At 37.2% G+C, this 26712-nt stretch overlaps 1 protein-coding gene across 5 annotated transcripts in view; it reads left to right on the forward strand.

Annotated features, from left to right (window-relative positions):
- The first annotated feature begins 508 nt into the window (after positions 1 to 508).
- The window catches only part of ZNF438 (zinc finger protein 438), a 213857-nt gene continuing 187653 nt past the window's right edge, over positions 509 to 26712 (forward strand). For 4 of the 5 annotated variants that reach the window (XM_056800902.1, XM_007504803.3, XM_056800903.1 and 1 more), the window contains exons 1-3: positions 611 to 706; positions 11207 to 11257; positions 14477 to 14564. The gene's annotated coding sequence lies outside the window, so the exon portion shown is untranslated. Of the gene's footprint in view, positions 707 to 11206; positions 11258 to 14476; positions 14565 to 26712 lie in introns of all 5 variants that reach the window. The other variant, XM_007504799.3, reaches the window with a different exon arrangement.

The raw sequence follows: 26712 nt of genomic DNA on the forward strand, positions 1-26712 counted from the left end.
GGAAAAGACAGCTATGGGGTGGAGCAGACAGGAGCGGAGGACGCCGCGTGACTAGGAGGGCCAGGCCGGGGAGGGAGTGGCCTGGCTGGGTGGTGCCCTAATTGGGCGGTGACGGGGGGCGGGGTCTGGTCGAGAGCGACCACGAAGCAAGCTCAGACCGGATGGGCGTGGCCCGGGGGGGTCAAAGGGAGCTACATCACGGCACGTGGAGAACTTTTACAAGCACGTGAGCAAAAGCACTAGAGTCCGTGGCAGTCCGCTCGGTCGCTCCTCTACTCTGAGCTCCTAGCTGTCGAGGTTGTCCCCACTCGTACACCCTTCCCCCAACCTCTAACTCCGCAGGTCAGTTCTAGAGCTCCCACAACTCTACTTTCCACGCCCTGGAGGCCATTAGATCGTCCCCTCTATTCCCGCCTCTTTCCCCGCCCAACGCGGAAAACGAAAAATGCCAGCTGGGGAAATCGGAGCGCCACGAACAAATCGCGCACGCGCATGAAAGTTCTGAGGGAGGCGGGGCGGGGTGGGCCGGGCCAAGATGCTTCGGCCTTCTCTGGGCGGTCGCTGACTGGGTCGGGGATGGGGGGGAAGGGGAGGTGCCTAAGGAGATGGTGTCGGGCCACCTACTCCGCCCTCCGCGGTCTGACGTCCTCGGACGCGGGGCCTGGGTGACGTCACCCCGCTGAGCTGCGCACGCAGTAGGAAAGCTGTAAGTTTCCCTGTGCCCTGGCAGCTACGTCTGCAGGGGCGCGCGCCGAGGGTGGTTGTCTCCGTGGTGTCCTGGTTGTGCCGGGGGGCGCCGGGGAGGCAGGGCGGGGAAGCGGCTTCTGGGGCCGCATCCGGAGGTGGGAGCGGGGTGACGCGCGGGGTCACCAGGCCGGGTGCCCCCGGCGGCTCCCAGCTGTGCAGCGTCCGGGAGCTGGTAACTGGAAGTGCCTGCTGTTCTCCTGTGGAAAGCCGGGTCCTTGCCCTTGGCCGCCCGAGGTCACAGGCCCTGGGGATACCCCTCGTTGGGGCGCAGCCAGACGCAGCTGCGGGAGCCGGTGCCTCACTGTCACTGGATGCCCAATAGAGCAATAGTCCCTACTTCCTCTACCCTCTTCTCTTCCAGAGGCACAGGAAGGCCAACTAGAGAGGAATGAAAACTTTGTCATTAAGGGTCAAGTTCAAAGCAGTGAACTTGGGAGGTCAGAGATAGACAGAATATAGGCTCTCTCAGTATTAATCTGACTTTCGTTCCCGAATCCCCACCCTTTACCCAGGACGTGACATGACAAAAAGATAGTTTAACTCCTTCCTTTTTCAAATTGGGAAAACTGGAGTTCATAGGGGGTAAAAAAAGTTGCTCAAGGTTAGTTAACAAAAGCAGGAACTAAACATAAGTCACCTAACTCCAAGCTCAATATTCCCAACCATATGCCACCTGTGTAAGTCTGGGTAATTTGAGGTTGGCATTGAACTTAATAGAAAAAGAAGGAAGACATAATTGGTATCAACAGATGTTCTTGGCTGTTGTGATGTCAACAAAATGACTTTGACACCAACATAATCTTGCCTGTGGAAAAAGCCTCCACATGTCTACCGAAATAGACCTGATATTTCAAGGAGCAAAATATAACTTGTCCAATTCTGAGATGCACAGTGGAATCCAGAATAGTGTTGTCTGAATTGGCTTCTGGGAACAGAGCATTATATTTGCATACCTGACTCTTTGGTCACCTCTTTGATAAAGGTTAATACATCACTAAGGTATTGGCATATATCATGTCAAACTTGGACAGAGAAGGAATTTTAAAGAATTGACACAGTGTCTAAATTGTTCTCCTTTGGATTAGCTTTTTTGGCCAGTGTGCTTGTGTAGTTTAAGTTCATGTGGTAGTGTAGGGGCAAGGACCAAAGAGGAAAAGTTTTAAAGGGAAGTACTACCCCCTTTCCCTATTCCTCTGCATGAAATATTCACTTACAGTTAAGGTAACTGATAGAAAGTACAGGCATAGTTTGCCTAACTAGAAGGTTATTCTTTTGCTACTGGAAATCTTGATTCATCCTGGCCTTTTGGGAGGTAGACTATGAACCAATCAACCAACAGATATTAAGTGCCTACTCTGTGTCAGGTACCATGCTCATAACTGGGGATACAAAAAGAGAGGCAAAAGACAGCCCCTGCTCTCAAGGAGCTTCTAGTCTAATAGAGGAGACAACTTTCAAACTAACATATAGATAGAGGTATAGACAGCAAAGATAAATAATAACAGAGAAAAGGTATTAGAATTAAGAGGGCTTGGGAAAGGATTCCTATTGGAGGTGGGATTTTAATTGGGACTAGTGCTAAGAAGGAACTTGGGGGGAAATATTATAAAGAAACTTTGGATGAAGATGCTACCTTAACAGAAGGTCAGCCCTATACTGTCAAGCATGGCTTTGTGATACCTTATCAGAAAAGGCACATTTATCCCATTCTGGGTACTACCACAGAGTAAAAAAAGTAGTAGTATAATAATTTCCAATACTCTTTATCCCAAAGTGGAATGATAGGATATGTGTTTCAGTAATTTGGGGGAAGGTGAAGAAAGAGCTTGCTACTAAACATCTATTTGTTAACCCACACGAATAGATAACATGAAAACATTATCCAATGCTAACACCTACACTTTTCCAAGTATAACTACAATTTTGCCAGGAAAAAGGCCTGAAAGATAGTAACACCTTGCATTTATTAGAATGAACTTGGTTTTCAAAATGTTTCATGTATAAACTCATTTGGTTTTTCACAACCTTATAAATTGGCTGAGGTAAACATCACTCCCATTTTACAAGAGAAAGTGACTTGCCCAAGGCCATACATTCAGAGGTGGAGCTGGGAGTAGAACCCAGGAATTCTCTTAGTTCAGTTGATTTTCTGCTATATCATGCTCCATGAAAGTAGGATATGTTTCATTGCGTTCATTGTACTTTTATCCCTAGTCAGTAGTCAAACATTTAATAAGTGTTTACTGTATCCCAGGCCCTCTTCTAAGTGCTAGGGATAAAGATAAGAAAAAGGAGCTCACCATCTAATGGAGGAATATGGTGCACATAAGCTGAAAAGCAGGGTAGGGGCTTCAGAGGCTACCCAGACCAGGTTAATGGAATCAAACCAAGCAGAGTAGAACTGCCTGGAAAATTCTGAGACCTTTATATAGGGAAGCTTTGGGAAGAGTTCATTGTCCTGCTCTTCAAACAGAGGGGAGATAATTCCTGGAACATAAGTAGGCCCCTGATGAATGATCACTGATTGTGCTACCCTAATCTGTGACAGAGATTGTTGTCTGCTCTTGTCATTTTTACATCAACAGTTCTTTCACCTTATTTATTATGTCAACATATGACAGGTTCTTGCTTTTCTTATCATTGATTCATTCTTTAAGTGCTTGATTTTTTTACATAAGACTGTGCATATATATATGTCTTTAAGGACATGCACATTTATATGTTTCTTTGTTGTATTTAGATTTTATATTAGATTTTGTGTCTTGTACACTTCCTTCCTTGGTTTGTGTTCAGGAAATTGAGAAACAGCCTGATAATCTTCTGTCCTTAATTGCCCTCACTGTCTGTCCTTACAGCTGGGCCTAAGGTTGTTGCTCTGAAGAGAACATTTTTCCCTTTAATGTTGCCTTGGTAGATTTTGAGTGAGGGCCTGATATTATTGGGCCCAAGCCCAGGTTGGGGGTGGGGATGGGAAAAGAAGATACAGGCTTTGGAATGAAGGGAATAGAAGGAAAACCTGAATATAAACTAGAGCAGGCCAAATTCATGTTTAGAGCTGACTTTCCAAGGAAAAGTTTTAGCATTTCCATTCTCCTCTTTAAGTTTGAGGTTGAAGTGATTTTAAAGGATTAACCCTCCTCCCCCAGTGACAGTTCCTAGAGAGGGGAGAGGGTCATAATAGATGAGGTGAATCTAAAAGGGAGTTAAGTAGAAAAGACTTAAAGATGCATTTTTGCCCAGACTTTAGCTCTGAAAGAGTATTAGAAGAACATCTTTTAGTTGAGGCCTGCATAAAAAATCTAATAATCTTGATAATTTTGCTCTATCTGGCATATTAATTTTATTTGATGTTAGCATTTTACCAAGCAATAGTGATTCTGATCATCAAATGAAGGATCTCAGCATTTTAGTGTTGTAAGGTGCCTTAACAGCCATTTGTCTAATCCACAGCAGAAAAGATCCCACACTAGCATATACACAGGACTGTCACCATCCTATTTACCCTTATGTAGATGTTCCTCAATACCTATCTTAAATTGTGGCATTAGGAGTGGAATAATCTCGTTGGAGTCTACTGAGTATTTCTAGATCTGTCATCTGTCTTCCTCTTTTGTATCCCTAGCCTCAAGCCTTGGATCACTGCCACCATCCATCACCTTTGCTCTATACATATACTGCTGAATAAAGGTGAAGAAAACCTAGCCATTCTGAGCCCACTAAAATTTGATGTTATACACCTCAATCAGGTTCTTACTGTTGCTATGCAGTCCTATCATAAACCTCTCTCATCACCTCACTGTCTTGCTCTTCACAGTAGCTCCTCCGTACTTTTTCATTCCCCCTCAAACCTCCCTTGGTTCTCTCTCCCTTTCACCTTCTCAGCTGAGATCCTTGCCTCATATTTTACAGAAAACATTGAGACACTTTACTGTGAGCTCCACTTTCCTCATCTATTACTCACATGCCTTCTGCCACTTTCTTTTCCACCCCTCTCTCACTTAATGAAGTGACCTTATTTCTTCTCTTAACTTCTTCCCTTAGGCTCACCCTCTGTCTGATCAAGTGGTCTCATTTATCCCTTATCCATCAGATTGCTCTTTGTGATCCTCACTTTTATTACTTATTTTTAATCTCTTTGTATACTAACTTATTTACTACTCCTATAAATATTTCCCCCATTTTGAAAAAAAATCTCACTTGATAGTTGCTGATCTCCAGCAACTATCATCCTATATCTCTTCTGCTTTGCATCTAAACTTTTCAAAAAGGTCATCTCCAAAGATGCCTCCATTTTCTTCTTAACCCCATTACAATCCAGCTTCCAACTATATCATTTTATCCAAACTGTTCTCTTTAAAATTATTAATGATCTCCATTGGATTGCCAAATTTAATGACTTTTTCCTTAAACCTCATTCTCCTCAACCTTTCTGTAGCCTTGGTTACTGCTGATCATTCTTTCCTCCTTAATATTCTCTTCTTTCTAAATTTTTAGAACACCACTTTCTCCATGTTCTACCAATTTGTACAGAGCTTGTTTGTACATATTCATTTTCATGTTGTGTTCCCCATTCGATAGAATGCTCCTTGAAGGCAGGAAGCAATAAATAGTGATTGATTGACAACACATATTATTAGGCTGAATGAATTCTCTTCAACTGTCTCACTAGTTCTTTCATACTTTGGATATTAGCATGTGAAGCATACGGTCATGCTTCCATCTTCATAACTTTAAATACATCACAACTAAGTTTGATGCATTGCATATTTGAAGCACATCTCTAGGGTTATCATCTGTGTGGATGAGCACTGAATGAGACTTTTGTTTAAAGGGTACTTAAGTGATAAGTATCTTTGGGAAAGTAGTAGTATTTTGAACTTCTATTTCTTGTGCCTGGAGATATTTTAGGACCTATGGAGTAAACCTGGATGCAAAAAAGACATTATTTACTTTGAGGGCTTTCATACTTTAATGATACAGGTATTCTCAAATTTACTATCTTCTAGCATAGCTATTTCAGATTTGGAAACAGAGGAATACAATTTTGGGTATTTATATTCATTAAAAAAATTGATAGTTGGGTAGAAGTAAGGATTCTTTTTTTTTAAGCCTAAGGATTTACCTTTCTTTCTTTTTTTTTAAACCCTTACCTTCCATCTTGGAGTCAATACTGTGTATTGGCTCCAAGGCAGAAGAATGGTAAGGGCTAGGCAATGGGGGTCAAGTGACTTGCCCAGGGTCACACAGCTGGGAAGTGTCTGAGGCCAGATTTGAACCTAGGACCTCCCATCTCTAGGCCTGGCTCTCAATCCACTGAGCTACCCAGCTGCCCCCCCTACCTTTCTTTTTAACTTACCATTTAGGCATCAAGTAACAGTATGTAATATTATGAATAAGTAGTTAGAATAAGCCTAATTTTGTGATTCTTTTTTCTTCAATAATGATAAGTAGTTTGGGGGCAGGAGTAGTGTGAGTTTGCTCACCTGGGAGTTCCCCATAACATGGAAATAACAAGTCCAGTTCTCATTCCTATTGATGTTGTATTTTATTTTTAAAATATTTTAGCATCCAAAGATATTCTGTTTCTTTAGAAGATAATGTCTTTAACTCAGGTTTGGCAGATAGTAGTTTTCCAATAGATACTTGGTTTTATTTGATTATAAATTAAAATCCTAAAAATTAAAATCCAATGTTTCAGTTAGCTATAACTTTTGTTTTTAAGGAGAATGTCTTTCATTCCATTCTGTGCAATTCAGAAATGATTATAAAGAATTGAATAGTCATGTAACTTTATCAAATTAGTAAATCTGGATGGAGACTAAAACTTTAGTGAGCCAAGTTAACACAACTCCCACCCTAAATGAGTGCTCAAAAGAAACACCTTTTTTGAGAGAATGAAGTAAGTTGTTTTGTAACTTAATTTTACCATGAATATTATAATTTTCCTTAAAGAATTTTCTCTTCTATTAATACTTCTTTGACTTGTTCTGGTAATTCTTGCTTGGTATTCTAGGGTTTTTCTTGAATACAGAGCAAGTCAAAATATATGTTTAAGTGATAGGTAGAAGTTGTCATATTGGGTAAAGAATTGGTACTTCAAACACTTTGGTGGCAAATGTTTTGTTTCTTTTATATAATGGCAGATTCCTAATGCTTTTAGTTTTGATGGCAAATATTTAGTTTGGCTTAGTCCTTAAGTGGAGCGTAATCATGTTCCTCAAAGCTCTATTTGGATGCTTCAAATACCTTATGTGAACATGAGATTCTCTATTCCTTGATGAAGAAACTCTTAAAAATTACTTGATTTCTTTCTTTTATGTATTAACACTGAACCCTGACTACTTGTGTTCTCTGATGCCAATGGTTTCTCATACACTCCTGGGACAAGTGGGAAGAATTGGAATACTTCCTGTCTTCTGCAGTATCTTCCAGAGCTCCTTCCTCTACTTCCATCACTTGCTAACCTCTCCCAATAGTTTGTGCCATCTGATATTGCTTTATCATTACCAACTCCTTACTATCCCATCAGGACATTCTCCTGCTTTCTAGTATTTGGCTTGTAGTCTTCATTTCTGTTTATGTTATCATACTTGCTTCTGTCAATTTATGATCGTCTCCTCTTTAACATTCTGTTAATTTATTAATTTTTTTTGTGGGCCCACTATGTATGAGGCCCTCTGTGAAACTTACAGTAGGTAGACATAATACTTGGGCAGGAAGGTGATTGCTAATGCCTTTTCTTTTGTATGTTTTGTTGTTTCCTCTAGTATGCTTCTTGAAAGCAGGAACTTCCTTCATATACCAAGTACCTAGCATATAATAAATGGATAATAAATGCTTTTTGATGGATTGAATGGAATTCATGCTCAGATGTTCAGGTAGAGAGGGAGGGTTATTCAGAAGAGTGAACACCTGAATGTTGGCTCTGTCTACTTAGCCAGCTTTATAAACTTGGGCAAGTCATTTCTCTTTCCGAACATTAGGTTCCTCTATTGTAATGTATTTTTTCAGAAAGGACTTTTTCAGCCATAATGTCCTGTGAATCATGTTTTATTAAATGAGGGCGTTAGACAATTTAATCTCTTGAGGCTTTTCCAGTTCCCTGAGTGTAAAAACTTTTTTTTTTAAAACTCTTAACCTTCTGTCCTAGCATCAATTCCAGGGTTGAAGAGTGGCAAGGACTAGGCAATTGGGGTTTAGTGACTTACACAGGATCACACAGCTAAAAGTGTTTAAGGTCCATTTGAATGAAATTCTCCTGACTTCAGCCTTGTGCTCTATCCATGGTGCTACCGAGATGCCCATATGAAAAATTTTAATGCAACAATTTTGCAGTCATATGGTGATTTTCACAGTTAAATATTAATGATTGCCTAAAAAGTATAATATTTTATACATACATTTTGCCTTGAGAAACCATATTTTACTGAAGAGTTTCTTAGATTCCGTTTCACACCATATCCTCTTACTACTTCATCATAAGTCTCCATATCTCGGCTGTCCTGAATCTGAGTTGTCTTCAACACAGCTTTATTCTTTTCCCCCTAACCCCAGCATAATTCATGATCTTTAAAATATGCTGATTTCTTAGTTTGTCCCTCTTCAGTTCTGGTGACTTCCATTTCCATATTGTACCTCAACCATCCACTTGGGGGTGGGGCATCTAGATCTCCCCACCTCTACCTTTTAGATTCTGAATACTGTAAAAGCCCTCTTGGATGAGTCTCTTCTATTTCCTTTCACCCCTTTTGCCTTCTTGTTTTTTTTGTGAACCTACCCTTTGCCCTCCTTATAACTTCTGACCCCAAATTCTTTATTGTCCTCATTTATCACCCTTTTTCTGATTTCATTTCCCTCCCTTCACTGCTTTAACCCAAGAGTTTTCCATTTCTCCAAACATACTGCTCTTTACTTTGAATCCTTTGCTTTTGTATCTGCTGTTCTTACTTTGCTAACCCCAAGTCAAGAGGCTACTATCCTCCCAACTCTTCTCTGTTCTACTTTAGCTGTTAAGCACTATTGGAAGAAATGATCACTGTCCTGGCCAGGTCTGCTAAAATTCATGACACTTAATTTTTCTATATCCTAACTACTTCACAATCATCTTTTAATTCATCTTCTATTGACATTTTTTTAAATCACATTCTCCTAGCAGCTTTTTTTTTTAAACCACCTTCTTTTTGTCTTGGAATCAATATTATGTATTGACAGAAAAGCAGGGAGGGCCAGGCAATTGGAGTTGAGTGACTTGCTTAGGGTCATACAGCTAGGAAGTGCCTGAGGCCACATTTGAACATAGAACCTCCTGTCTCTAGACCTGACTCTCAATCCAGTGAATCATCTAGCTGCCCCTACAATCTTGCCCACTCTCCACCTCATCTACTTTACTGGGAAGTTCGAGGGATTCATAATTTTTTCACTTCCACACCTCAAAACATCTCTTAACTCTTCACTTTTCCTCCAGTTTGCTCCCATTTTACAGATGAGTAACTGGAGCAAAAAGGGTTAAGTGACTTTCCCAGGGTCTCAGCTAGTAAGTGTCTGAGGATTGATTATTTACCTTCCTTTTGTTGTTCTTATCTCCTCCAAGGATCACTTTCCCTTCCAAAGCCTTGCTTCATCAAACATTACCCTTTTCATCTTCAATTCTCCCTCTCTCAGGGTCCTTCTGTGCCTGTATAAATATACTCAGGTGCTACCTATCAAAACAAAACAAAACAAAACAAAAAACCCTTTAACTCCATCTTTCTGTCATTTAAAGCTATACTCTAAAAAGTTTGCAAATATAAAGCATTATGTACATTTGAGTTGTTACTGTTTTTACTACTAATATTATCTTCCCCCACCCTGCTTTGTAAAACTTATACAAATAGTTAATCTTTGTTCTAATATCTGCTCTTTCCTTAAGTCTACAATTACAAAAACTATCTAATGTCAAATATGTTTTTAATTGTTAAATTCAAAGTCCTTTTCTCAGTACTTATGTCACGTCACTTTTTTTTTTGGCCATGTCTGACACCTGCTAATCACTTTGTTTTTCTTTGTATTCTGAATTTTCCCTCACTAGAGTTCTTCAAGCAAACTCTAGTTAGTCAATTATTATCTTTGGTGTAGAGGAGATTTTTATTTAGGGACAGATTGGACTAAATGGCCCCTGAAGGCTCTTCCATCACTAAGATTCCATGGTTCTTTTGGCTTTTTGAACACCAATGTCTTCAGATTCTGCCTCCTAAATCCTTCCAAGACTCTGTGTTTGACTTTTTCTCTCTACTCTTTTCCTTTTGCAATCCCATCTAAACCTTGAATTTACTTATTGCTTCAGTGGAGATGACTCCAAAATTTCTGTATTCAGCCTTAATATTTCCCTTGAGCTCACATTTCTAATTTCCTGCTGGATATATTATCTACATGCTGGAACCTCTAAATCAACACATCCAAAAAACTCAGAACTGTAAGCAACAAGGTTTGGCCAGCTGATATACTGCCTGTGTCTGGGGTCCTACGAGGGTCCATGAAGTCCTTTTTGGGATAAGAAAGATGGAATCAGGAGGACCAGAGATGCTGATAGCAATGAATGGCAACTTTATTGGGGGTAGTGAGGACTTTTATAACCAGTTGGGGGTTTCTACTCATGTCCATTGTAACAATGGACAATATATACATGGTAACAGGTAATGGTTAACAGAGAACAATGCGACCTGTCACGACAGTGATTTATCGGATATATCTCATGTGGGTGATTGGAGGATCTGGGGATATCCATAGATTGCATGAAAATATACTCAAGATGATGTCTTCCTGCTAGAGTTTCCAGGGATATAGGGATCCTCCAGAAGAGTGTATGGATCTTTTATTCGGGGGTCCTATCGATTCCTGCCTTTTTATTTTAAAAAGAAAATGAGGTAAGTGAATGTATGATTTGTGTGAATTGTATAAGGCTAGAAAGCTAAACTCTACTCTTAGCTATTAATTATTAACTCTACTTGTTTGGCAAATCTATTTGCTTGGGAATGGAACTTTAAAAATTTTGTTTTTCTATTAGGGCTTTTCTTAGAGTATATGTTGTTTGTGCTGATTACAGTGATCTGTCATAGGCAGGTGAGCTGAGATCATAACTTTTTTTATTCTGGGATCTTAGCCTTAAATCAGAAGGATCCCATTCTAGGTTTGGACCAAGATTGCCTCTCCTGACAACAAGGCCTTTTCCTCGGAGTTTTTTGCATAGCTACAGTTAGCTATTAGCTTGCAATATCTTTTACTGAGATTTAAAAAGTCCTTTTGCCTTATATAACAAGTATCATCTATCACAACTTGGAGTAAATTATTCCTAATAACATGATTTGTTTTGTAGAAATGTCCAGTTTTTGAAATATTCAATTCTTTGTTCCATATGCCAAGCAAATATTAACTTCTTCCTTACTATGAATCAAATAATCATTCTGTTCTCTTTCTGTTATAGGGTATTATGCTGAGGTCTGCTATGTATTCTTTCTTCCTAATCAAATCTGAAGTAAGTGTTTGATGTACGGTTTTTATGCTAAGTCTTTTTGAGTGTGAGTTATTTGTGTTGTGTCCTCTTCTGGTAAAATAGGGGTAAGATGAAACTGAGAAATGGTTAAAATTTGTCTGAGTACCAGGGGTTAGGAGTATGAACATAAAATTACAGATTCTTCTGAGCATCAACAATTTTTCCAAGGCTACTCCCTTGGAATAAGTCACCAACATTTTTACTATTTTATTTTATTTTAATTTAATTTACTCTTTTAATTGTTTTCTTGGATGTTAGGTATAAAATTCATGCTCAAACTAAATGGACATTGAGATGGAATACAAAGCTTGATCAAATATATTGATGTAGGATCAAGCTATCTTTGTAACACTGGGTGATTAGACCTTATTTGAAGTAATTTATATTTTTAAAAATATTTTCACAACTTTAGACTATCTATGTATGATAAATAGTACAGTTAGTAGTATAACCATCTGTCAGGTAAGAAAACCAAGATTTAGTTTAAGTGATTTGCTAGACATTGTATAGTCAGTTATTTAAATTTTGCCAATTTGATGACCATTATAAGAAATTTCAAATCACAAGACTTAGAACTATAAGACCTGCTAGAGGTGATCTAGTTCAATCCTCTTATTCAACAATTGAAAGAACAGAAGTCCAAAGTGATTTGCCCATGGTCACCCTGAGTGTAAGTAGTTCATAGCTTTCCATTATTCTTTCTCTAGTAATTCTAATCTAATTTTATACAGACCCATTACTTTAGGTTTCTTTTTTTTTTTTATATAGATGTTTTTGTAATCTCTTATGTGGGTTTTTCATTCACCAGTGCTGACTTTAATACCTTCTTACACTTTGCCTTTCTTGTAAGATAACAGCCCTTTTTCCAATAGTTTAAATTGGAAACTCAAGTTTAATGAGTTTGCTCTCCAATTCTTTTTTTAAAAATTGCTATGCTTTTCAGTTTTTCTTAGAACATTACCATAATGTTCTTTTATTTATGATAGTTCATCACAGGGGCTTTTAACCCAGTTTTAGAGATTAAGAAACTGAAGAATTAAGGGATTTATTCTCATGAGTGTCAGAGTTAAGACAATTTAGATATTCTGATTCTTATAGTAGCACTCTGACCTCCTAATGAGTTTACATTTTTCCTCTCATTGGACAAGAGATAGCATTTTAAAACCAAGTATTTTTAAAAAATATGTAACTGTTTGGCATTAACATTTGAAAGTAAAGACATTTTGTTGGTGTTCGTAAGAAGCTAATTGTTTGGCAGTAAATGTCAGTAAGTTCACTCTGCCATTTTTGAGAGCAGAAACTTTCTTAATTTTGCACTTGTATACCTAGCTCATTGCCAGTTACATTTCCCTTCTTTCTCTTCTTCCTTCTTTCATTCCTCCCCCACCTCGACTGGCCTCCCTTGCTTGCCTTCCTCTCCTTCCCTTTTCCCCACCCCTCCACCCTCATCCTCAGATTACAGCTGTGGTTTCTTGTTGTTAGAATAGGGAGTTTTCCTGGTGAGAAAATCCCAATAGAGTTCAGTTGCTAATCTGCAAATTTTTGTCATACATTTTCTTGAAGAACTCTATCTAGTAAAGTGACTTGACTAGGGTTACATAACCACTAAGATTGGTTCAAGGCTCAATTTGAATTCAATTTGACTTGACTTAGGGGGTGGTGCTCTATCCACTCTATCATGTTGCTTGGCACAGAGAAGTCTCTTAATTCTTATTGATTAAATAATTAATTGATTGATGAAGGGATGCTCAGAAATTCTGTCTCCCAGACTCAAAACCTTGGAGTCAGTCATAATTCCTCCCTAACCTTCTTACTTTATCAGGTGCCAAGTCCTTGTGATTCTACCTCAAAGTATCTTTTATCTTTCCCTTCCTCATTACTCTTACTACTACCACCCTATTTCAGACCCTCACTTTATCACTTTCCACCTTGATGATTATAACAGTTTTTTGTTTCATTTGCTTGCCCCTCTCCCATCCTACAATTTGGCATTTGTACCATTGCCAAAGGAATTTTCTGAATGCATAGATTTGACTATGTTATCCTCTTCTCAAGAACCTTCAATAATTTCCTATTGCTGAGTATATTCTACTTAGTGAATTCCATCCCTCTCCTGCCTTTGTGTATATAATTTCTCATGCCATGCTTGAATCAGACTCTTCCTGCCCATGTTACTGCTTCTCTCCTCACCAGCACCCAGGCCATTATTAACTTGCTTCCCTTTCTTTAATTGCTCATTCTATTTGATTTTTCTCAGGGCATTTATTGTTTTCTTGATTATAAAATTATTTGTTGTTCAAGTCACTTTTCTCTTTATCCATAGAGCCTAGCACATTGCAGGGCATGTAGTAAGCATTTAATAAATGCCTGTTAGTTGATTAATTAATTGTCATCTAACCTAATAGATTATAAGCTTCTTTAAGGTATGGTCTGTCTCCTTTATCTCTCTGTGTCTTCAGCACCTAACCCATGTCTTAACAGTAAGTTTATTAAACTGTTTGGATGGAATTTTAGTTAGGGCCTAAAGTGCAAGGGATCGAGTAGAATTATACCTTAGCTAATTCATTGGTGTATCAGGCAGGAAGGATTGTGATTATATTTAAAAGAGGAAAGTTTCAAGCTTCTATAAAGCTGAATTATTTTTTCCAGCCACCATTTCATAGATTTAGATAGTAACATAGTTCCAGATAAAATGAACGGAGGGACCAGGCAAAATCCTGGTGTCCTGTTTAAAGGACATCTTTTCCAATATTCTATATAATATTATATGTGTTTTAGTCAAAGTTGCTATCTATAAAAATGTTCTTTTGTACCATTTGGTTAAATTGTATATTTTTGCTTGATAGGAGGAAAATTCCATTTAAAAACCTGATTTGGGGGAAAAAAAAGTATTATGCGATGTTATTTGAGATTGGAAAGAAATGCTAATATAGTGTGCCAGATACTGTTAGCATTTTTCAGTGCTTGTCAGAATAATGGAATTTGAAGCAATTAATTCAACTGTAGTGTAATGTAAAAATATTTTTCCTTACCTCCATGAAGAAAAATGCTAGTTTCCAGAGCAACTTTTATATTTATTGTATTTGTGTCAAGTACATTAACATTAGAGGTTATACTAATACAATGTACTTTTGACTCTGTTTTTCATATGAAGTTTTAAAAATATGTCTGCAGTGACTGTCATGTGCTTTTTATCTATAGGTCTGATGATTATATGGCATAATACTTCCTGAACATTCTTTATATGTGACTGGGGCAGCTTCAAGGATTTTTCTATGTAATTGAAAAGGTAATGTGTTATTTATAAAATTACTGTAATACTTTAAACATTCAGGTGAAGGCAATGTTACTTTTATGTTTCTGTTTTACTTTTTTTCTGGGAGGTTGTAATGCCATATCATGGATGAATCTGAAAATTTGGGATTTTGTTCTTATTGTTGGCATGGTCCTTACAACTATACATATGGCCAATCCATATGTTATGCATATCTTAGCATCACTTTGTATAATTAGAATCTGCTCCCAGCATCCCACTTTCATTCTCATGTTACATGTGTGACCCCTCCTCTTGCTCTCTTATGCCACTCTAACATGGCTTGGAAAACTTTTCTTTCCTCAGGTTTTTACTTTTGTTCTTTTTATTTCTTTTACTTCAAGTGATTATTAATAAATCTTATAGAATATAATACTTGGAATATTGGATATTAATTTTAATCTTACAACTTTAAAACATTTAATGATAACATGCATAGAATCAGTATTATAAATGACAATATAAGAACAAGTTAGTTTTTATATGATTCATGGGTAGCACGAACAAAATCTGTTCTCTCTCTCTCTGGTTACATTTCTACCCTCAGAATATTGGAGTAAGTTTTCCAGAAAGAAAGAGATACTTGTTTATGAACTATTTACTGAAGAAATATAGAAGAGGAATATTTCCTACTTTTTATCTATAACTATTTATCCTAGAAATAGTAGTTAGATTGTTTTTGGATTTTATGAATTTTCTGTCGAAATAAATTCAGGGGAGGCTCTATACTTAAAATAACCAAAACTGAACCTAGAAAAGAGTTGGGAAAATGTCCCTCTCTTTTCTTTGTAGATGTTGAGATCAGTGACTGTGAAATATTGCATTTGCTGTTAGTTTCATTGAGTGGCTTTTTTTCTAGTCTTAAAATCTTTATTAAAAAGAGAAGTCACTGGATTGTGGAGGACGGGAGTGATATATTTCAGAAATAAAAGTTTAATGAGAAGAAAAGATAGAAAAATTTTTCAAAAGATATTCAGAGGGCAATTTTTAGCATTTTTGGAAGCCATAATAGAAAAATTGAGATTTATATAGTTTTTTTTTTTAAAGGACAAAAATTTAAATTTAATAGCACAAACTGTATTTGTATATGAATTCACTTTATGACAGTTTTTTGTTAGAAGATAGCACGTTTATATCCTTAGCCTACATTAATTTCCTCAATCAGTACCTTTTGTTTGACACCTCTTCTCTTTTATGTGGGTATTACCCAGTGGTGAAACTATATTTATGTATCCTTTATAGTCCTTTCAGGTGGTAAGTAGCTCTTACAGGAATATGAAATATTTTTAGTGTATTTTGTTACATGTCCAAATGCCTTTCTCTGTGTCATAATGAATGCCACAAAGTTAACTCAGTATTGTGGTAAATTTTATAAAATGAATTTTATTTATTAAGTATTATTAATTTTTATTCTTATAATTTGTTTATATTTATAATGATAGTGTTAAGCAGAGATAGGAATTTTCTAGAGAAAAGCAGTTATTCTCTGGTGTCAGTATCATTGGCAGATTATAGGATCAAAATTAGAGCTGGGAGGTACCTTAGAGGTTATCCAGACCATACTCTTCATTTTATAGATGAGGACAAGTTAAATAGTTTGCTTAGTCCCAAAGTTAAGTTAGTAGGGAAGGAATTTTGGATCATGACAATATTTTGAACATCTCTCCTTCCTTATCCATGTTCCACTTGATTATAGCCCATTTCTCAGGTCAGAACAAAACTAATCCTTGGATGGCCTCAAAAACCACTTTTTCTTCAAAATTAATGGCATAAGAAATGAATTTTAGTGTCCTAGTCATGTGATCATGAAAATAAAAATAATAGAAATCAAAGATGACCTCTCAATGAGGCTATTTATTCCAAAGTTAGAGATTTTAACCACGCTCTACTGTGATATGGAAATCACATTAAAAGACTGATATATATTAATTTAAGGTTGCCAAGGAATTCAGCTATGTAATTCCTAAATGAAAACTCAAGTCAGCAGTCAAGCTTTTATGGAGTTTTTTTTTTTTTAATTACTAACAGGAGGAAGAAAGGTATGAGAGAGAGACAGAGAAAGGGGGGAGAAGGGAATAGGGCTTAAATACCCACTCTGCTTAAGCTGGGCCAAAGGCCCAAGGCCTTGGATAGCCAAGGCAAAGAAAAGAGATCAGTCCCTATCACTCACGTGACCAAAATGGAGAAACAGTCTGAGCATCTCCACTCCAAGCACCAGGCAGCAACCACCACACTCTCCCACACAGGCAGGAAATCCCAGCCTCCTCAGCTCTCCTCTACCTCACTTCCTGTGTCCCCCTGTGCCAATGGTGGCTCTAGCTTAACCCAGGACTGCCCAGAGGTCTGTCTCCTTTGCACATGTCTGTTGTGGTGATATTCTCAAATAATTAAATCTTGAGCTTTGCTGCAGCCCTTTCTAAATCCTGTTACCTTGAGTAGGGTGGAGATTGTAGTTTCCAAGACTTGATTCTGTCATTCCAAGTATCTCTATTGTTATTGATCAGGAAATAGCCAAATCCTATCCTCTAAAGAATGGTTTGAACAGGGTTGAGTAGTTTTGAAATTCACACTACCCTTTCATCTTCTGTAATTTTTGTCCACCTTTCCTTAATCATATTGTCATGATCAAAGAACAAAGTACAAATTCAATTTTTATTCGACAAATACTTAAGTGCATTTTGCTCGAAGCTGGAGATAAAAAGACAACATGAAATTTCTCCCTGCCTTCGAGTACCTTGTTGATAGTGTACACATATGGAAAGAAATAAAAGGTCATTTCAGGAGAGAAAGAATACTAATATAGGGGAGTATTGTATTAGTAAATGTTGCTTATAGAACCTGACTTACTCTGAATCTTAAAAGACATTAAAGATGTTAAAATCCAGAAATACTTCAACCAAGCCATAGTGCAGGAGGACTGACATTCCCATTTTCATGGTACCAAAGTTTTGTTGGTGCCTCAGATAATGAGTCCAATTTCCCTTTTTCCTTAGTGTTTGAGGCCACCTGCCATCATCCTAGAAGCCCAAAGGGTAGAAGCATCAGTCAGTGATATTTCTTTATTCTATGGGCAGCTAACTCCTAGCTTCTCTTCCCTATGATTTAGTCACAATATGCCTAATCAAAAAACTCCCCTTTTTACTTCCAAATCTCATTTCTATCTACTTTCTCTCCCTCCTGCCAAACCTTTATCCTGTACTGTTGTTTCAATCATGCCCCACTCTTTGTGGCCCCTTTTGGGCTTTTCATGGCAAAAATACTCAAGTGGTTTGCTCTCTTTTATCTTCTCTAGCTCATTTCACAGATGAGGAAACTTTAGGCCAACAAGTTTAAATGACTTGTCCAATGTCATACAATAAGTAAGTGTCCAAGGGCAGATTTGAACTCAAGTCTTATTGACTCCAGGCCTAGTGCTTTGTCCACTGCACTATCTAGCTGCCATCTATTCTACCTTCTATTTCTATGATGGCTTTTGATACTGTGGCAGATAAATGGAAGTTTATCAAGTATTTTGTGTAGGATGAAATGTTAGCTGTAAAACCTGATGCTAAACTTGTGTTATGAAATTAGCTTTTGATTACAAGAACAAGATACTTAGCCTAAGTTTCCACATTTTTTGTTAACTTTACCTTCATTTTAGAGCTCCTTCTTTCATATTACTTCTATCTTCTTGGTTCCTTCTTCACCTACAAAGTAGTCATCCTTGACTTTTTTCTCCATTACTGGCTAAAATTTCTTCTATGCTCCACAGTGCACTAGCCCAGGAGAAGTAATAGTTAGACCTTTCTCTTCATTGCCACTTCCAGACTTTCTGTCTTCTATTACCAGTCAGCAACATTTCTTCCCTTGAGGTTCATTCTATCTATCTCTATTACCTTAAATGGAACATTTTTTTGCATTTGTGTACTGGTTTGGTCATTTTCTCTTTCTCAAGAGTTCAGTACCTAGACCATAGTTATTACCCTCTATGCCAATTCCTGTCCTTATATTAGGGGACTTCAGAATACATGATGACATCCCCTGAAGCACTTCTTTCTCTCTCCCTCCCTCCCTCCCTCCCTCCATCCATCCGTCCCTCCTAAGTGTTTTCTTTTTCCAATATGGAAAACATTAGTGACTATCTATTGATATTTTTCATAGATTGTTTATCTCTGAGAAGACCCCCCCAAAAAAAAAGACCTGATCTTTGGTTTGGACTCTGAGTCTGTTAAGGCTTATGTTTGTTTCTTGCTGAGGCTCAGCCAGCTAGCTTTTGTTATTTTTATAACTTGGAGATGAAGTTAAGAATTATAATGATAATAGTGTTAGTTTATTTAGAATAGTAAAAATTTGGGTTAGTCAGATCAGGAAGGATCAGTGTAGCCCGTGGAAACAGGAGAAACAGTTCCTTGCAGAACCAGGGAGTTTATTTGGGTGGAGTTAGAAATCCTTTTTTATCCTAATATTTTCAATAGATATTTTATTTTTTATAACAAGAGTCTATTTAGCATCCTTGTGGCTGGCCATGAAGAGAGAAGTTCACTTATGAGCTTCACTTATATAAACTAAAGATACTTTGTAAGCACAGCAAGCAGAGTATCAAAATCAGTTTATAATCCATAATCAATCCATTGTTTTATTTATTTTTACAGTTTGCTCATTTATATTTACAGCTTGCCAACAAAGGTTCAGCTAGTCAAAGCTATGGTTTCTTCAGGCTTTCCTTTCCTTCCTCCCTTTTGGCAGAGGACCTTTGGATTCCTAGTGTTCTGGAAAAATTGAGGACATATGTCCTGTACTTGATTTTCTCCCTAATTTTCTGCTTCAAAACTTGTCTGCATGATCTCTTCATTTTTCCCTCTATCAGTTCCTGATGAAGAGTTGGGCACTCGCTTAGGCCAGCCTTTTTTGTGCCCTTGATCTTATCTCATGAGCTTAGATATTTGATTCTTGCCAATCTTCAGTTTTTTTCCTATTTACTAGTTTCTTCCTGCTGCCTACACACATGTCTGGTCTTCCACTCTTGTTTCTATAATTCCATCAAGCTAACATCCTGTTTTTGTCATCTGAGTTGAAAAAGGAATCTTTTATTTAGGTATTGGCTAAATTTGATAGCTTCTCAGGTAATTTCCAACTTTGATTCTATAATTTACCTTCTTGAATACCCAGACTACTAGAAAAAGCCATCTGTACTTATTGCCTTCACTTCCTTAGCTATTCATTTCTCAACCCCTTATAATCTGGTTTTTGACCCTACCATTATAATTAAACTACTTCCTCCAAGGTTAGTGGGACTCTCTTAATGGCCAAACCTTTTTGTCTTTCCTCAGTCCTCATTCCTTATTTAAAAAAAAAAGTCATATATTCCTTTGACTTCAGTAACATTGTTCTCTTCTGGTCCTCTTGCTAGTTCTCTGAATGCTCTTTCTAAGTCTCCTTTGGCAAATTAGCATTTTTTTTTCCTGCTTCCTATCCCTGGAGATCCTTCAAGATTTTGTCTTAGGGGGAAGCTGGGTGGCTCAATGGATTGAGAGTCAGACCCAGAGATGGGAGGTTCTGGGTTCAAATTTGACCTCAGACACTTCCTAGCTGTGTGATTCTGGGCAAGTCACTTAATCCCCACTGCCTAGCCCTTACCACTCTTCTGCCTTAGAACCAATACCCAGCATTGATTCTAAGACAGAAGGCAAGGGTTTAAAAAAAAAAAGATTTTATCTTAGAAGAATTGTATTTTCCCATCTTTTTACTATGTTTTTTGTTCATCTCATCAATTCCTGTGATTTCATTTATGTCCAGCTATAATCTTTTTTTTTTTGATATTTCCTCAACATCTAATTTTTTCCCAACCTTCCTTCCCTAAATTTTGATACTTCTGCTGAAAGTATCACATTCTTCCAAGGTTTGTAAGGTTAGTGTTATCCATTACAATTTCCTTTACCTCACTTTCATATCAATAGAGTTGCCGAGAGAGAGAGAGAGAGAGAGAGAGAGAGACAGACAGACAGACAGACAGACAGACACGAATTAGTGGCTCAGTGGAGAATTGAGCAATGGACCTAGAGTCAGGAAGACTGTTGAAATCTGACCTCAGACATTTAACAGCTGTAGGACTCCAGGCAAACCTCTTTTTCTCAATTTCCTCTGCTATCAAATGGCAATTTTTGAGAGGATCAAAGGAGATATTTCTTAAAAAATTTTGCACAATTTCTGGCACATAGTAGGTACTACATAAATGTTTATTTACCTTCTTATTGTGTAATGAATTCCTTATCTCATTGCTAGGCACAGTGCTCTTTCACACAAATGTTTATTAAATTTAATTGTTGAATTTCTAAAGGATATTTTAGCTCAAAACTAGCATGGATATATAACTTTCAAGGTCCAGGCCTTTTGGACAGAGCTATTCTTATTGGGATATGGGATCCAAGGCCATTTCCAAAGATTTTGTAATCCAAAGGAAATTAACCTTTGGTTTTTCTCATCTACCTTGTTTTAAGATGAATCATGTTAAAGTGAAAATCACAGTTTGTTTATCACAAAACATTACAGCTATCACTAAGACTTAATGGATGAGACCTATTATTATAATATTATTTCAGAAGAGGCTACTTCATTCATAAGAATAGGATTGGTAAAAATAGTGCTGAATAGAAAAGTGTAGATTTTTATTGAGAAGATCCATTTGTAAGGCAATGTAGACAGGATAAGCACAATAAAAAGCATTTGGATGAAATTTATATGCTGAAACAATAATTCGTATTGTTGGATTATACTGATTGATTATTATCCTTCATACTTGAAGAGAAACAAAATATCAAAACCATGTTAGGATCAGTGTACAATGTGCCTGCCTATAGTTGATGAGATTTGGAAATCTCTACCACAGGCTGGGCAAAATTTGCCCAAATGAACATTTGGGATGGAGTTGCATCTATATATGCAAATCTTGTTTCTTTTGAACAATTACAATTTTGCTTTGCTCATAGAGCACAGTGCATTCTTTGATGTGGGCACACCATGCTGGACAGTCCTGGGCCAGTGTCTGCCATGTCTTACAACAGGAAAGTTTTTCAGAGAGATTTTGAATGTATTGATTCTTCTTTTTTTCATGTGAGTGCTTGCCTATAGAACACTAATGACTCAGTGTATACAGCTCTGGGCCTGGATTTAGGAATACTTATCTTTCTAAGTTCAAATCTGGTCTCAGACACTTAGTTGTGTCACCTGGGCAAGTCACTTAACCCTGTTTGCCTGAGTTTCACTGTAGGACATGACTGAAAAACAACTGAAAGGGGGAGGAGGGACAGAGTGGAGTCAAGATGATGGCTTAAAAGCAGCAAAAGTTGAGTCCTCTATGAAAACCCATCCACACAATCAAAAACAAAGCACTTCAAGGGGGAAAGAAAACCAAATCCAACAAGACAGAGCTGAGGGATCCTCCTGCTCATTTCAGCTTAAAAGGTACACAGAGAAGGGTGAATTCTTGGGTTTAAGGAAAAGAAAGAAGGAAGGTCCCAGGGCCCATACCCTACCTTCTGTGCTGAGACTTGGACAGTCAGTGGGATCTCAGGGTGAGAGCTCCAACCAGGACAGAGAGCCTTGCTACCTCAACTATGCAAAGCCAAGGAGGCAACTGGAGAGAAGCAGAGAAGAGGGCTGGCTGGTCACAGCCTTCAGCTACCATATCTCCATCTTAGAGCTCTGCCTCTGGAAGTTTTGGCCTCAGGGCACATTCAGCTCTGCAGATCAACTCAACTGGCTTAATCCAGTTTATCAGTAGTTCAGGGAAGAAGCCTCTAGAGGGCAGAAAAGCCCAAACTCACAGAGCTAGCAAAAAGCCAGGAGAGCAAGTGTACAAAATAGACAAAAAGCCAAATTTAACAACAAGTCAGAGCCACAGGTTTCTCCTACTCAATCCAACCTAAAAGGTATTCAGATAAAGTCAAATTCTCTGGTATAAGGGAAAGATCCAACACCCCTCCCTCACTTACTTTGCTGAGACCTGTGCTAGGAATCCAGTTGACTGGAATTCCAGGGCGAAGGCTGCAACTATTATGGAGTACCTTGGTACCACCACCGGAAGCTCTGACCAGGCAGTTGGCAGGGAGGAAGTTGGCAGAAAGGAGTAGAGAAAAGGACTGAAGATAACTAACTTCAGGCTCTATATCTTCACTTTCATCTTTAGCCTCTGCTGGCAGCTGGGGAAGATCTGGCCTCAGGGCACATTAATACAACAGATCAGCTCCATTAGCCTAATCCAGTTAATCAGCAGAGCAGAGAAGAAGTCCTTTGGAGCAGAAAAGCCCAAACTCACAGATCTAGCAAATAAACCGAGGAGCAAGAATACAGGTATAAGGAGGGGGAAAGAAGGAAAAAAAATGAGTGAACAATAGAAAAAAAAAGAAATTACAATTAACAGCTTCTATTCAAGTAATGAACAATGAACAAATGGAAGAGAGGAAGACCAAGGAACCCCAAGCAGAAACTCCGGAACTCCAGTGAATTAGACTCAAGCTTTAGAATAACTCAGTTCAAAAAACAGTTAAGAGAAGTTGAAGAGAATTGGGAAAAGAACTTAAAAAGCAAAATAGATCATCTGGAAACAGAGGTATATGAACTAAAACAAGAAAATAGTGTCTTGAAAGCCAGAATTGACCAGTTCAAAAATGATGCAAAGAAAGTAAAAGATACAAACAATGACTTACAAAGAAAAAGAGATCAAAAGGAAAAGGAGGATCAAAAAGTCAGGAATGAAATTCAGTCTTTAAAAATTACTTGAAAAATTAAAAGCAAATGACTTTACAAGGCAGCAAGAATCTATAAAACAAAATCAAAAGAATGAAAAAAATCGAGGAAAACATGAAACCTCATTGATAAAACAACAGACCTCTAGAAGAGATAATTTAAGAATTATTGTATTGCTAGAAAATTACGACCAAAGAAAAAGCCCGGACATCATTCTACAGGAAATTATCCAAGAAAACTGCCCTGATATTCTTGAACAAGAGTGAAAAGCAGAGATTGAAAATACACAGATCACCTCCTACATTAAATCTCCAATTGACAATGCCCAGGATTGTTGTAGCCAAGTTCAAGAGCTTCCAAACTAAGGAAAAGATACTATAAGCTACTAAAAAGAAACAGTTCAGATATCATGGAGCCACAGTCAGGATTACACAGTACCTGACTGCATCCACACTGAAGGACCGGGAGACATGGAATATGATATTCCAGAAAGCAAGGGAACTGGGTCTACAACCAAGAATCAACTACCCAGCAAAATTGACTATATTCTTGCAGGGGAAAGTATGGTCATTTAAAAAAAAATAGGTGATTTCCAAGCATTCTTGAAGAAAAGACCAGACTTAAACAGAAAATTTGATGTCCAAATACAGAACTCAAGAGAATCACCAAAAAGGTAATTAAGAAAAGGAGAAAAAAAAATTGAGGGACCCAATAAGTTCAGATGATTTGTATTCCTGTATGAAAAGATAATAGTGGTAACTCTTAAAATTTGTATTATTATTGGGATACCTAGAAGAAGTATATCTAGAGGTTTACAGTGATAAACTGTATAGGATGATATATCAAAAAAAACTAGGGGGTAAAAAAGAGGATAATACTAAGAGAAATGGGGAAAAGAGATAAAATGGGGGTAAATATATATTTCATAAAGAAGAGCATAGGTGGAGGGGAAGGAGAAGACCAATAAAATGGAAGGGAGGAAGTGGTTGGTGATAGGTAATATTTAAATCTTAAACTCATTTGAATTGGCTCAGAGAGGGAAGAACAGTCAGATCCTTTGGGTCAGAGAATTTTATCATGCCCTATAGAAAGGTAGAAGGGTAATAAATAGGCTGGTGGGGAGGGGAGCAATACAAGGGAGGGAGAGGTTGAGCGGGTCATTAAAGAAACTATAGTAAGAGGGGAATAATAAGAAGGGAGGGGCTGAGAAGAGGAATAACATTAGGAAGGGGAAAGGGGGAAGACTGACTATAAGGGAAAAGTTGAATGGGGTAGGTAAGAGGGACAAGAGAAAAGGCAGACTCAAAGGAGAAAGTCAAAATGGAGGGGAATACTCAGACAGTAATCATAACTGTGAATGTGAATGGGATGAACTCATCCATAAAAAGAAATCAGGTTGTAGAATGAATTAATAACCAGAATCCTACCCTATGTTGTCTATAAGAAACACACTTGAGGCAGATAGATATACACAGGGTAAAGGTAAGAGGGTGTAGCGGAATTTATTGGGCTGCAACTGAGACAAAGAAGGCAGGAGTAGCAATTATGATCTCAGACAAAGTTAAAGCAAAAATAGGTCTGATTAAAAAAGATAAGGAAGGCAATTATATCTTGATGAAAGGCAGTATAAATAATTAAGAAAAATCAACATATCTGCACCAAATGGTATAGCATTCAGATTTCTAAATGAGAAGCTAAAGGAACTTAAGGAGGAAATAGTAAAACCATCCTAGTGGGGGACCTCCACCTTCCGCTATTAGAACTAGATAAATTGAACCAAAAAATAAATAAGTAAGGAAAGTGAATTAAATGTTAGAAAAAAATAGAGCTAATAAATATTTGGAGAAAAATAAAGAGGGATAAAAAGGAATATACCTTCTTTTCAGCAGCACATGGCACATATACAAAGGTTGACCATGTATTAGGTCATAGAAACATTTCAAACAAAGGTAGGAAAGCAGAAATAATAAATGCAATTTTCCAGACCATAATGCAATAAAATCATAATAAGGGCTTATGGAAAGGCAAATTTAAAATTAATTGGAAACTAAATAATCTAATTTTTCAAAACTGGCAAGTCAGAGAAGACATCAAAGAAACAATTACTGATTTCATTAAAGAGAATGACAATGAGAAAATAACATATCAAAATCTGTGGGATGCAGCCAAAGCATTACTCAGGAAAATTTATATCCCTGAGTGCATATGTTAACAAATTAGAGAGGGAAGAGGTAGTGAATGGGCATGCAACTTATAGAAAGAGAACAAATTAAAAATCCCTAGATAAAAGCTAAATTGGAAATCCTAAAAATCAAAGGAGAAATTAATAAAATTGAAAGTAAAAGAAATATTGAACTAATAAGTAAGACTAGGAGCTGGTACTTTGGAAAAAAACAAATAAAATGATAAAGTACTTGTTAATCTAATAAAAAAAGAAAGAAGAAAATAAAATTAATAGTATCAAAGATGAAAAGGGTGGTCTCACCTCTAATGAAGAGGAAATTCAGCTAATTATTAAGAACTATTTTGCCCAATTATATGGCAATAAATATGACAATCTAGGTGAAATTGGTGAAACCTACAAAAAAAAAAACAAATTGCCTTGATTAACAAAAGAGAAAATAGAATACTTAAACAATTCCATCTCAGAAAAAGAAATTGAATAAGCCATCAAGGAACTCCCTAAGAAAAAATCCCCAGGGTCAGATAGATTCACAAATGAATTCTTTCAAACATTTAAAGAACAACTAATCCCAATATTATACAAACTTTGACAAAATAAGCAAAGAAGGAGTTTTACCAAATTCCTTTTTTGACACAAATATGGTACTGATTCCAAAGCCAGGCAGGTCAAAAACAGAGAAAGAAAACTATAGACAATCTCCTTAATGAACATAGATGCAAAAAATCTTAAATAGAATACTAGCAAAAAGACTCCAGCAAGTGATCATGAGGGTTATTCATTATGATCAGGTTGGATTTATACCAGGAATGCAAGGATGGTTTAATATTAGGAAAACCCATCCATATAATTGACCATGCCAATAACCAATTCAACAGAAATCACATAATTATCTATAGATGCAGAAAAAAGCCTTTGATAAAATACAACACCCATATCTATTGAAAACACTAGAAAGTATAGGAATAGATGGGCCTTTCCTAAAAATAATAAATATATATGTGTATATATAATATATATATTTTTTAAACCATCAGCAAGTATCATCTATAAAGGAGACAAGTTAGAAGCCTTCCCAATGAGATCAAGAGGGAAGCAAGGAAGCCCATTATCACCTCTATTATTTAACATTGTACTTGAAACACTAGCAGTAGCAATTAGAGAAGAAAAAGAAATTAAAGGGATTAAAGTAGGCAATGAGGAGATTAAACTATCACT

Source organism: Monodelphis domestica, chromosome 5, assembly GCF_027887165.1.
Source record: "Monodelphis domestica isolate mMonDom1 chromosome 5, mMonDom1.pri, whole genome shotgun sequence".
NCBI classification, from domain to species: domain Eukaryota; kingdom Metazoa; phylum Chordata; class Mammalia; order Didelphimorphia; family Didelphidae; genus Monodelphis; species Monodelphis domestica.